This window comes from Falco biarmicus, chromosome 4 (genome assembly GCF_023638135.1).
Source record: "Falco biarmicus isolate bFalBia1 chromosome 4, bFalBia1.pri, whole genome shotgun sequence".
NCBI lineage: Eukaryota > Metazoa > Chordata > Aves > Falconiformes > Falconidae > Falco > Falco biarmicus.
This window is the reverse complement of record NC_079291.1, coordinates 94,246,533-94,258,171: the sequence shown is the minus strand read 5'-3', so window position 1 is coordinate 94,258,171 and position 11,639 is coordinate 94,246,533.

Sequence of the window (11,639 nt, the reverse complement as noted above, 5' to 3'; positions counted from 1 at the left end):
GCTGTGCTTGGTCCCATGCTTTGGTGAGTGGTACCCAGACCAGGTTTGACCCATCCAAACACCCCCACAGCAGGCTGGGAGCCTAAGCAGGAGCTGCACAATTCCCCAGTGCCTCCTCCCTCCCCCTGAACTCCCCTGCATACCAATCAATGTCTATTTTCCTTCCGATGCCAGCCGGGAATTTTAATGACCATTAATGGGCTTTATGCGTAGGCTTCAAGGGTAATGCAGACGTGGCACATGGTGTGTTCTCCACCCAGCCAGCCAAGTGGACCAGACATCACCTTCATTTGGCAGCCAAATTTGTGCCTGAAGGTAATGGCAGATCTGGGTACAGGTGTAAGCCGGCACACGGCAGGCAGAGCACCGGCTGCAGCCGATAGCGGCGGGGAGAGGAGCCAGCGCGCCTCTGCTGTGCTCAGGATCACACCTGGGGAAACACGCTGTGGTCCAGGCTGGCCTGAGCATCCGCAAACGTGCAGCTGCAGATACTTCTGTAAATAGCTCCCAATAAAAATAAATCTCCAGAATGAATAACTGCAGGCTGTACACTCTATTACTGCTCACTGTGCTGATAGAAATTCCCCGGCAAGCCTTTCTTGTTTTATTCAGGCGAGCAGATTCCTATTGGAGTTAATGGCATGACTGTCATGTACAGTGAGCTGGATTTGTGCATCATTCTGCCCCAAGTAATTTTACAGGCAAGTGAATCCCGTGACAAGCCGATCGGATGTCCTGCACAACGCAAGCCGTATAAGTTTATCCCATGACCCCTGCATGAAGCCTGACTGTTGCTGACTAGTTCTGCAAGTGTGGCATGCTCAGGAGGAATTAGCTGCTTTTTAAAAATAGATTACTTCCCACCACATTCCAGTATTTTTACTGAATGTTTTTCGCACTAATTTTCTCTGTCTTACTGATACTAACATTTCTGAAGATTTTTTTTTTTTTTTATAAACAACATATGATTAAAAGAAAAAAAAAAACTGGAAGAAGATCTGTAAGGATAGTGCCAAGGAACTGTGGAGTACTGGAAGTATGAACATTTTTCCGCATTGATGTGGATTCAAAATGGATCTAATTTTCCTGAACTGTTTGCACGAAGCAGGAACATGGGTGAATGAAATCGCTGTAATGGCTACTCAAATCTTTCAGGTCGGTTGTGCCATAGATGTGCTACAAGAAGCAGCTCAGCATCGCTGTGTCAGGGACAGTTCTGGGGCAGAAAGTGGCATTGCCCAGCGAGGGCCTATGAGCAATGGCAGATCTCCGGGCAAGGGATACAGGACCAGCCCAAAGCCTAAACTTTGGCCATAACATCACCTTAATGAGCGCCCTCACATCCTCTCTTAGAGTGGCAATATGATGTAAAAAATACATCGGAAGATAAAGGATACACTTCTGCCTGTTAGCAGTTTGTAATGGGATATTCAGAATGACTCTGATGGTCCCATCCTCTCTTCCCTACAAACAACACCCAAGTGAGGGCTATTCATTTGGCCTCTCCTCAGAGAAGAAGGAGGTTTTCAACTTTGTGATTAAATCTATCTAAACTGCTTTAAAAAGTCTGCACTTTCATGCTAGAGCAATTTGCATTAGGGTTTTGCCAAACAATTTTTTTTCTTTTTCAGGCATTTTTTTTGCTTTATTCTGTACATGAATAGAGTCCAGGTAAAATATTTTTAATTCATTTCAGGCTGGATTAGTTATTGGAAAAAAAGAGTTGTGTTTTTTTTTTTTTCCTTGTTGTTACTTGATTTAATTAGTGCTCTGTTTTTAAAGTGGCAAGCCAAGCTTTGCCAAGTCTGGCTCTCTGACTCATACTAACAGGGTTTTATAGCCCCACCTGCATCTAGGAGAAGGAAAAAAAGCCCCAAAGCTTTATTTTTAACTCCATGTACATACCTCGTCTATTCAATTGGAACGCACAAGTGCCAGTGCCCACTGTCTGCCCAGTGCTGGTATGTGGGGGGCTGAGCTGGAGCCCACCAAAACCTGTGGCACTGGTTCCCATGGGATCTGTGGGAGACTGCTGCTGCAGGCAGGGGTGGAGGCAGGCAAGGAAGCTCACTGATGTACCCTGTGTGCTATAGACAGTGTGTAAGTGAGCTTGAGGGAGAGAGCACTTTTAATTTTGTATTATCAATACTCCCCTTTTATAGGAATTTGTTCCTTCACACGCCTCTATTAGCTGAGCATCGTGTGGGTGGATCCAGGGCTGCCTGCAGCGGGTGACCCAAAATCTCACATATTTACCCAACCTCCACATGAGGTCTGTAAAAGAGAAAAGATGCAACTGCAATTCCTCTTTTTTTTTTGTTTATTTATTTTAACTTTCTCTCTTTTCCCTTTCTCAAACCAGAGGCCTGTGGTTGGAGCTGTATTTGCACTCCTGGACCACACAGAGATGCTGATGGAGGCTGCAGGGGTGAACCTGTGGGGGTGCACGTCTGTGCAGAACCAGCTCCAGCTCCACAGTCCCCTTCCCATGTCATGGATCCTGAGGCGGGTCTCCCTCCTTCGGCTCACCAGGAATTTGGGCATGAACATTTAATCCCATTGGAAAAATGTCATATTTACCGCTGCTGAGGCTTTTTGCAGGATGGAGTCTGTTGTGCTGAATCTCTTCAGTTTGAAAAGGTTTTGGGTAAAAAAACTTCTTTAAATTATGAAAACTGTCCAGATTTTGACATTTAAAATTTTCCTCTTTGCTTTGAAATTTTCGTTAGTTTATTCTTTAGGATAAAACAATAAAAATTCTGTAATGTAAAAAATTGAAGGAAAGATTTCGAAATTATCAAAATGAGTGACTTGCTTTAACTCTTCTTTTTTCCTAATGACCAGCTCAGAAGTGATTTTTTTTTTAAATCCCTGCTTTCTTTATCCTGAACAGGGGCAGAAAAAACCACCAAGATGTCAAAACCCCTGACAAAGTGGGACATTGGGACATGTTCCCAGGCTCTGCACAGAACAACCTTCCCATGAAGGTGCTGGGGTCTCCTCCCTCCCTCCCTCCATGGGTCCCAAGCCCCCGTGCTGGAGGATGGGGGATGGAGAAGGATGCTGATGAAAAAGGATGGCTGATTCCCTCTTCCAGCATCTCTCAGGGTCAGGGTATACTGGCACGGGGCTTGCTTCTCCGCTCTCCCACCTCCTTGCCTCATCCCGTTGGCCTGCGAGGGCCCTGATCCTGCTCTTCCCAATGCCGCTGGCAACCTCCTCGCCAGCTTTGGCAGGAACGGGCCTTTCACTGTTGATTTTTCCCTGTCAATCAGTTACTTTGACATCTAAATGTCAAATGACACCACATGGCATTTTTTTTTCTTTCTCTTCCTTGTAATTTAATTGCAAGCACAAAATGGTGGGTGCAGCGCGAAGGGTTTTGAGAGAATGTATCATTAGCAAATTCAATTAGCTGGCACTTGTGCTTGCTGGCATGGAGGGCTCTGACGGTGCCAGGGAGGCTGCTGCCACGCAGAGGGGGCCATGGCGGAGCAGCAGCTCTCCCAGGCTTTCTGGCTCACCTTTTCTTCCTACCCTTCAGGAGGAGAGCCATCCCTCCCCTGTACAGTCAAATTCTCCCTCTGCAGTGATAATAATACAAGGGTCTGTCCTGCTTCCAGGAATTGTCTTACTGTACCAGCAAATCAGCATTTCTTCAATTGTAACATCATTCCTGGAAATAGTGTTACATGACATGCCCTCGCTGCCTGTCTCGGTGTGAATGAGAATACAGCAAAGCTCATGTTTTCCATTGTTGAAATACTAGCATAAATCTTTCACTAATGCACTGCTGTCTTTTATTATAACAGTCACTGCAGCATAGAGAAGTACGTCAAATCTCTCCTTGTTGGTACAGTCAGTTGTTGGCATCGCCCTGACATGTTGTTTCTTTCTTTAAAATGGCTTTGTAAAGGGACTAAAATGAGTTGCACAGCCTCTGGCAGCACCTTTGCATGTTTTGACAAATCTGAGGCTTCAATGTTGTACGTAAGAAGGTTCAAAACAGTGGGGAAACAGAGTTGTAATGATAGGTTTTGACAAAAGTCAGCCCCATGTCAGAAGCAACGGTCCCGGATCTCATTACGGGGGCAGGTTCTGCACTGGTGCCTGCACAGAGAGAGGGAGATGATGTGCGGGATGAGGGCAAGTGCTGGGGAGGGATCTCCCTTCAGTTGTGGGGTGGCCGGGAGCATCCATCCTGTGCCCTCAGGATGCTGGTGCATCCTCTGCAACTTCTTCGGATGGGGAGGACTGGGTCCTCCCATGGCAGCTGTTAGCAGGGACCCTTACTTCAGCATGTGGATGCCAGCTTGCAGGAGCCAAGGATAAGGCACAGCTGTATTTAAGTCAGCATCAGCTGTCCTTTGCAAAGGACAGATTTAGGCAGAGCTGTGAGGGCAGTGGTTTGGGACCCGCCTTTGCCTGTGCTTTTGGAGGGGACACTAAGGTTGCTCTGAGATATGACAATACCTTTGTGCTTTGTGTTTCCCCTTGAAAACTGAGTATTTCAGTTGTGTTGGAAGGGGAACTAAGAGTTGGAGGTTTGAGGTTGGTTAAACAAATGGTTATATAGAGAAATAATAAAACTGCATCAAAGTTAGGAATTAAAGGCTGGCTGCCTGAAGCCCAGAGTATCCTGTATCCCTGTCTGTGCCTTCTCCCAGCAATTCTCTTGTGTTATTGTTGCCTTCCTACGTTGTAAGCTGCTGATCATCCACCCCAACCAGGACACTGGCTTTTCTCTACTGCTTAAAAATTTCTGGGCTTAAAACTGTCTCTTCTCTCCCTGCAGCAGGCGAATGCAGCTCCTCTCAGCTCCTTTCAAAGAAGCAAAGGGCACAGCCTAAGTCAGCTCTCACCCGGTTCACTTTCTCTCCAAGCTTTGTTTCTTCCGGGCAAAAAGAAACTTCTTACCTGTAAGGCCCTCTTCCTACATCCCAGATTGGGAAAAGCTTCTTCGCTTGAAGCCAAAGATTCTTGTTAGGTGTGGAGAAGAGTTTGTCTCATAGGTCCCTACAGGACAGTGTGGGCAGCAATGCCAAACCACTGCAGAAGCTTGTCCTCTCCAAAAAGATGATAGCTCATGTCCTCTATTTTCCTGTTTCTCTGCTTCTTGTTTTCCAAATTATGTGATTCAGAAGTGGATGTCAAGACAGCTGTGTGAAGCACACACTAACATTTTTTCTGGACGGGGAAACTGAGGCAGGAGTCTGGTGTGTGTCAGCAGGGTTGCAAGTAGATTCTGTGGCAGGACTGGAATTAATGTGCCTGAGATGAAAGTTTTCTCCCCCAGGGCATCAAACAGCCTAATCCCTCTGCAGACATCTCAAAACTACTGCAGTCCCTTGGTGGCACGAGTTCTGCCCCAGACCTTCTCTGAAGGTTGTCCTGCTTCCTGGGGCTGCTGCGGGGTGGCTTTCTGATGCCCCTTGCAAAAAAACTGCAAAGCATTTGGCATGGGTGCAAACAAGGCAGAAAGTGTTTGGCAAAGCTCTTTGGCATTTGGCTTTTTTTTTTTTCCCCCCACTCTGCACAAGATGTTTTACAGCCTTTGTGAGCCCGTGTAGATGCTGGTTTCTGGCATGTGGTGTGCTGGAGGCTGCAGGCTGTTGCTGAAGCCTCGGGAGTGCAGCTGGCCGTTAAACCCAGCTTTATAGGAAGGAAACTCTCTGGTCCCGCTGGAGGGAGGTACGATCTTGTGACACTGAGTGGAAATACAGCAGGTTTAGTTTGGTCAAAGGGGGAGTTATTCCAAGGAAACATGAGATTTTTAGGAGTGTTCCAAAGCCAAGGCAAGTCCAAAAAATTTCAGTCCAATTGTCTTGCTTTCCCAGGTTAATTTTATGAGGAGGCCCTAAGATGTGAATGAGGAGTGATCTTGTTCAGCCTGAAAAATAAAATTAACACCAGTATGAAAGGGAGTGAAGCTCAGAGAACCAGAAGTGTAAGGTTTTGGGTTGTGGGTTGTTTTTTTTTTTTTTTGTTTGTTTGTTTTTTTAACTGAAGGATGCAAAGGCTCAGCTCAAGATGTAACTGAGGTCCATTTGGGTCCATTTGGAATAATGTATTTCATACTTGCCTATGAGAAGAAAGGAAAGTAAGATCCCTTTGGATGGAGCCAAGCCCTTTTTTTTTAGTGCAACAAAGGAGAATACAGATGTTCTTTCTCTTCTTTCTCTTGTAGGACTTTCTACTCTGTCCTGGGTCCCTTCCCTTCAAACCTGCTGTTCCCTTTCTTTTAGGTCAGTAACTCCATCCATCACAAGTCAGCCTGCCCTTCATTTTCTTTCCGTTCCAGCGCTTGGCACCATCACAGTTCTCAGATAAAGATCAGCAAAAAACTATACCCTGCTAGCCAGGAGCAAGCCTGGACTGTACCACCTGCCTCCTCAAAACTGACGGTCATGCTTCTCTTTCTTGCCAGCCACTCTGGAGTTCCCCTTGACTCTCTGTACTTCTGCGCCTTACGTGCATTTTGTTCCCCTCTTGTTCTCCGTCTCCAGCCCTGCACAGCAGCTCACCCTCTCGCCGTAGGAGTCCCTGGTACGTCACCCCCAGGGCTTCAGAGGGGCTGTTAGAGTGCAGTGAGTGACAAAAGCTGGGTAACCCGTGCCGTGATGGATGGCTGCAGCGGCTGTCAGCAGCGGCTGCTGTAGGTAAGCCAGGGCACCGATATTTATACCACTGAAGTTACCTCACTCCCCTGAGTGAACCTTCACAGAGTTGTTTTCCTAGGTGTGCCCATTCAGGGTACAGTCCTCCCTGTAAATCGGATATTCTGCAATAAAATAGACTTCACCAACTTCATTGCTATATATAAAGTTTCCCTCAAACCTTTTTCAAACTAAGTCCTGTCTCCTCCCTAGGAAGCATCTGCTTCCCATTGCCAAATTCTTCTGCATTCCTGTCCCTTTGGTCGTGTTTTCTCTGAATCCTTTTAAAAAATGTGCATTTTGGCTTCACGGTCATGCCAAGGAGTGTGAGAGTTTGCACATTTTGAGCAGGCATTGGCCCGTCTCGAATTGGTGCATCCAGAGAACCTGTCACAAGTTCCTTGAAGCACTTCTGCCTTCTGTTGTGCTGGCACCGAGCTGACGGGCGCTCATTTTGCATGTCTCGGCTCCGCACTTGGCTGGTGAGGGTATTTGCAAGGCTGGATATTTCTGGTTCTACTCCACAGAAGCCTTAAATGGAGTATTTGCTGTGCCCTGCCTTACAAAAAGGAGCCTAGTAATAAAACTTTGAAGGCTCCTGTTCAAAACCCTTATGTCAGACCTGCCTGGGTGGTGGTATGTCTCTCTCCCTGTTTTGCTGAAGGAGTTTCTGATTTTTTTTGGCTGTTGCCGCTCTCCCTTAGCTCCCCTGCAGCTCTCCTTGCTTTGCCTTACCAAGGGGTTTATAGGGTTTATTAATGCCATTTCTTCTTATACCATTCAAGCCATTTTTCACACATGGATTCAAAGACTTGGAAGTGGCTTGCGAGGCATTTCAGGCTCTTTGCCGTTGTGCAGGACTGCACTGATGCTGTTCCCTATGCCTTGAACCATGCCATAGGGCTGACAGTAGAAAGCGCTTACGGTTTGAAACCCCAAAGCAGGTCCTTTTCCATGAAATGATGTTTTTGGAGCCTTAAAAACTACATTTCTGCTCAACCCCTCAGGACTTTTCCATCAGGCAGTGGCAGAAGGAGCCTGTGCTGGCCGATTAGCAAACACCAGCAGCTGTAGATGACTATCATGCAGTGTGAGCCACATCCCTTGAGGTTACCAAACTAGAAGTGATAGCATATGGATGCAGGTCTATCACCTGTCTCATCTGTCAGTGGTGACTTAATTATCTGGCACCTGGAATCCTCTTACTGCCCAAACAGAAGTAAGAGGAAGGAATGACTGATTTAAAACCTCCTTTCTCCAAGTAGATGCCGATCTCGTGTTGCCAGATAATTTAAATGGTGCCTTCTGACCTTAAGAGGGATGGATCTATGTTAAATATCAGGCATTTGGATCTCGGCAAAGTTCAGATTTCCAAAATGAAGAAATACAAATAGCTAGAAAGGCGATGCTGCGCCTTCTCTGGATGGCTGAACAAGTGCCATTAGCGCTTGAGTGTATTCCCAACTAGATATAAAAGGAATCAGGAGTGTTAAGGAAAAACAGAGTAAAGTGAATGCCTATTACAGCTGTCGCAATAGGAAAGTTGCAACATTTGCTTGTAGGAAAAGATGCAGAAGCACATAGAGTACCTGTTAGTGCGAGCGAAGCCAGACTTGGGCAGGATTTCAAGTGTTACAGACACAATCCTGAAGGCTATATGCAGAGCAGCGTGACTTTTCCATGATGCTGGTTAAGAAGACGTGCCATTGCAAATTTTTTTTTTTTTTAAGGCTGCTTAAGTTTTCTTGGGCCTTTATAGAGCAGATGCAGCTTGGGAGCATTGAGTGCACTGGGGGACTGAACTGAGGGAACAGCGTCCTTGGCTGTGCTATAAACACGGCTTGTCCCTTGGCCCCCCTCGCTGCAGATCAGGTTTCTAGCTGAAAAATACAGTTCTCGGAGGAAAAAACCCACCCTTGGTCCCTTTGTTTTGCTTTCCTGTTTGCAGAATGTACAGCCTTGTATTTCTCTCTCCTTTGCCTTTAAAATTAGAAGCTCTCTGGGTCAGACATAGTCTCCTCCCATGCCCATAAAACACTGGTTGTGACAGAGCCATTGCAGGCAAAGATAGGGGGTTTTATTGTACCAGGGATGCTGGAGTTTGGTGAAAAACATGAGGTCAGATAGATGTTGAAAAACGGAAGAACTCACTTAGAAGGATCATCAAAGAAAACTAATTCTGGGAAAAAACGGAAGGTTTCTGTTCTAGCACTTATTTTGTATTTTAATAAAATGGAGCAGATAATTGACCTAAATATCAAGGACTTCCCAGGTTCCCAGGCAAGTCCCTGGGTCTTTCTTCTTCCCGCAGGCTGCCAAAGCCCCATGGAGCTCCTCCAGGGAAATGAGCAGTTCCCAATGCTACCTTGCCTGTGATGTTGCAGGGTCTGCTTTAGCAAGTGATCACTCTGTCATGAACCTTTTTCGTGGAAAACTCCTGCTCAACCTTAGCTCTGATAATTATGCAGCTTCTAAAGGTATTAACATATAATGTTGGTCCTGACTTTGTCTTAAGAAGATTTCTGTCACAATCTTTGCCAGCTCTCCATCCTTTCTTGCTTCTTGGAACATAGAGTCATTGCTATAAAAACCTGCGAGTCTAAACAGGGATTTCTATGTACACATACACACTCAGGTGCACAAATCGATATTTTATCATATCATATTGCACTGTGTCATGTAACTTAATTTGATAGTGTGCGTCTGCAATGAGAAGACACATTTTTCTGTCCTGGTTAGTCCAAGTGAGGCATCAAAGGTTAATTTCTTTCGTCTGAAATCTGCATGAAGTAAGTTAGATCTGACTTTACTATGCCATGATAAACTTTGCGTAGTATATCTTGTATAAAGGTAAAATACATTTTCCATGACTTAAACCTTTGTGGATCAGTGCTATGCTAAGGGCAATTAGATTTAACATCCCTGGAAGCTCCAAAGGCATTTTAAAGAACTCGCTCTTTTGTTCCAACTCTAGCGCTCAGAGAGACGGAGACATTTTTGGAATGGGTTTTGATGGACTTATATGAAAATTTATATGACTAAGAATTGGATTTGTTCCTCTGGAATATTATGGATTATTTTTATGTTGGAATTACATAAGTGTGCAGAGCTGCATGCAGTTGGCTTAATGTAGCTAAAAATATATCTTCTGATTTCCATTTGGAAAGGTAGCTGGATTTTTCCAGCTTCCCCTCTCCGTGATGACTTTATAGCGTGTATGGGTTATAGTTTATAGGAAAAATTGAAATGCATAGTAAAATCAAGGGGTTTAAAATAGATTAATATTTGATTATATCTTTCAGAAGATGAATATTGATGCATGTCCTTCTCCACTCCTGATTTTGAACTGTGTTGAAAACCCTTAGAAATGAAACTTATTTCGGAGACCATCTGGATGCAAACTAGGACATGAGTGGGCAGCGCATGAGGAAGCAGAAATCTCCAGGAGCTGGGGCAAAGGCCCGCTGATGCTTGTCTTGCTTTCATACCATGGCTCGTTTGCCTCTGGTGCATCAGAAATCACAAAGATTACCTTGACAGGAGAAAACTGTTCCAGGGAGCAATCGGAGATCACGAGCTAGGAACAACTGCTATCAGTTACATTACCCAAAGCAGCCCCGTCTCTCTGTTTCTTAATCCTTTACCTCTCTCTTCTTATATAAAGATAGAGCAGACTTTGTTGGACACTGTACTATCCAAAAAATGCTTCTTGGAGAGAGATTTTTCTGGCTATGTTTTTTGAGGAAAAGCTTCATGAAGTGCAGGGTGAGCTCTCCTGTGTCAAAAGAGAACGGATTAGAAAACCCGATCCTGTTATTTTAAACAATTGACTGTCCAATTTAACGCCGACCCTCAGCACATTTTACCTCACCCTCCACGTGGAGCAAGGACACATTTACAACACCCCAGAAGATTTTAGGAGCTGGAACTGTGGGCAGCTTTCCTGTTTCCTGAGTAGAAGAGTTTGTGTGTGTGTGATGGCTGTACCACGTGGGGAGGCACATTGACTCTCTGAGCAGATGAAGGATGCAAATATGCTGCAATAAAGACGAACAAAGGGTGTCCCTGTAAATTAACTGCACACTAGGTCATGTACCTAGAACAAGTAGAGTATAAAAGTAGAGGAGCTAACAGGGTGCTTCCATCAGATTTTTAAATGCTGTGTAAGATGGAACATGTTTTACAGCATAAAACTGAAATTCTACTTTTGTTTTGTTTCTTCTGTCCCGGCCCTGTGTGTTTTCTAAAATGGACATGTCACCTCAGCTGTATAATCTTATCATATTTAGATTTGATTTAAATCATGTCTTTTCTCAACTGTGATTGCTAATGGAATCACTCATGCTTTTTATACAGTTGATCCAATAATATTTTCTTCACTGTTCTCTGGCAGTATTTTTTACCTTGCAGAAACCATGGCAAAACTGGCAATATAAATAGAGTCTGCATTTTAATGATATTGATGGTGATTTTCTTGTGTGCTTGTATAAAGTGGTTTTTTTCCTCTCTCTCTTTTTGTACCATGGTCATTTTAATATACCGTGGCACAAGCACATGAATGACTGCTTCAGCTGCAAGTTTATCCAATAAGCAATCAGACTTTCCCAATATTACTTTGTCACTTAAACTGCTGTGCTCAGGCAGGCCATCAACAGACTGTCCATGAGACATCTTCTTTTGCTTTTTCTTTTACAAGCAAGGTACGTTCGTGGCCTGTGACTTGGCGTGTTGGAAGTCCGCAGTCCCCCTTCAATAAAGGAGAATGGTGGCTCACCGCTGGAAGTCACTAGGAGATGGTAAGTCAGTGACTTTCAGCATTTTCTGATTTGTAGATTTCTTAGATTTCAAATGGGGATTGATGAATATACACTTTTTATTCAGTGACAATAGATTTTTTTTCCCCTGGATACACTTAGGGATAGGACAAATTGCATTCTGTAATGATGACTGGCTCTGTTTCATTTTATGCTTGTGCAACCTCCA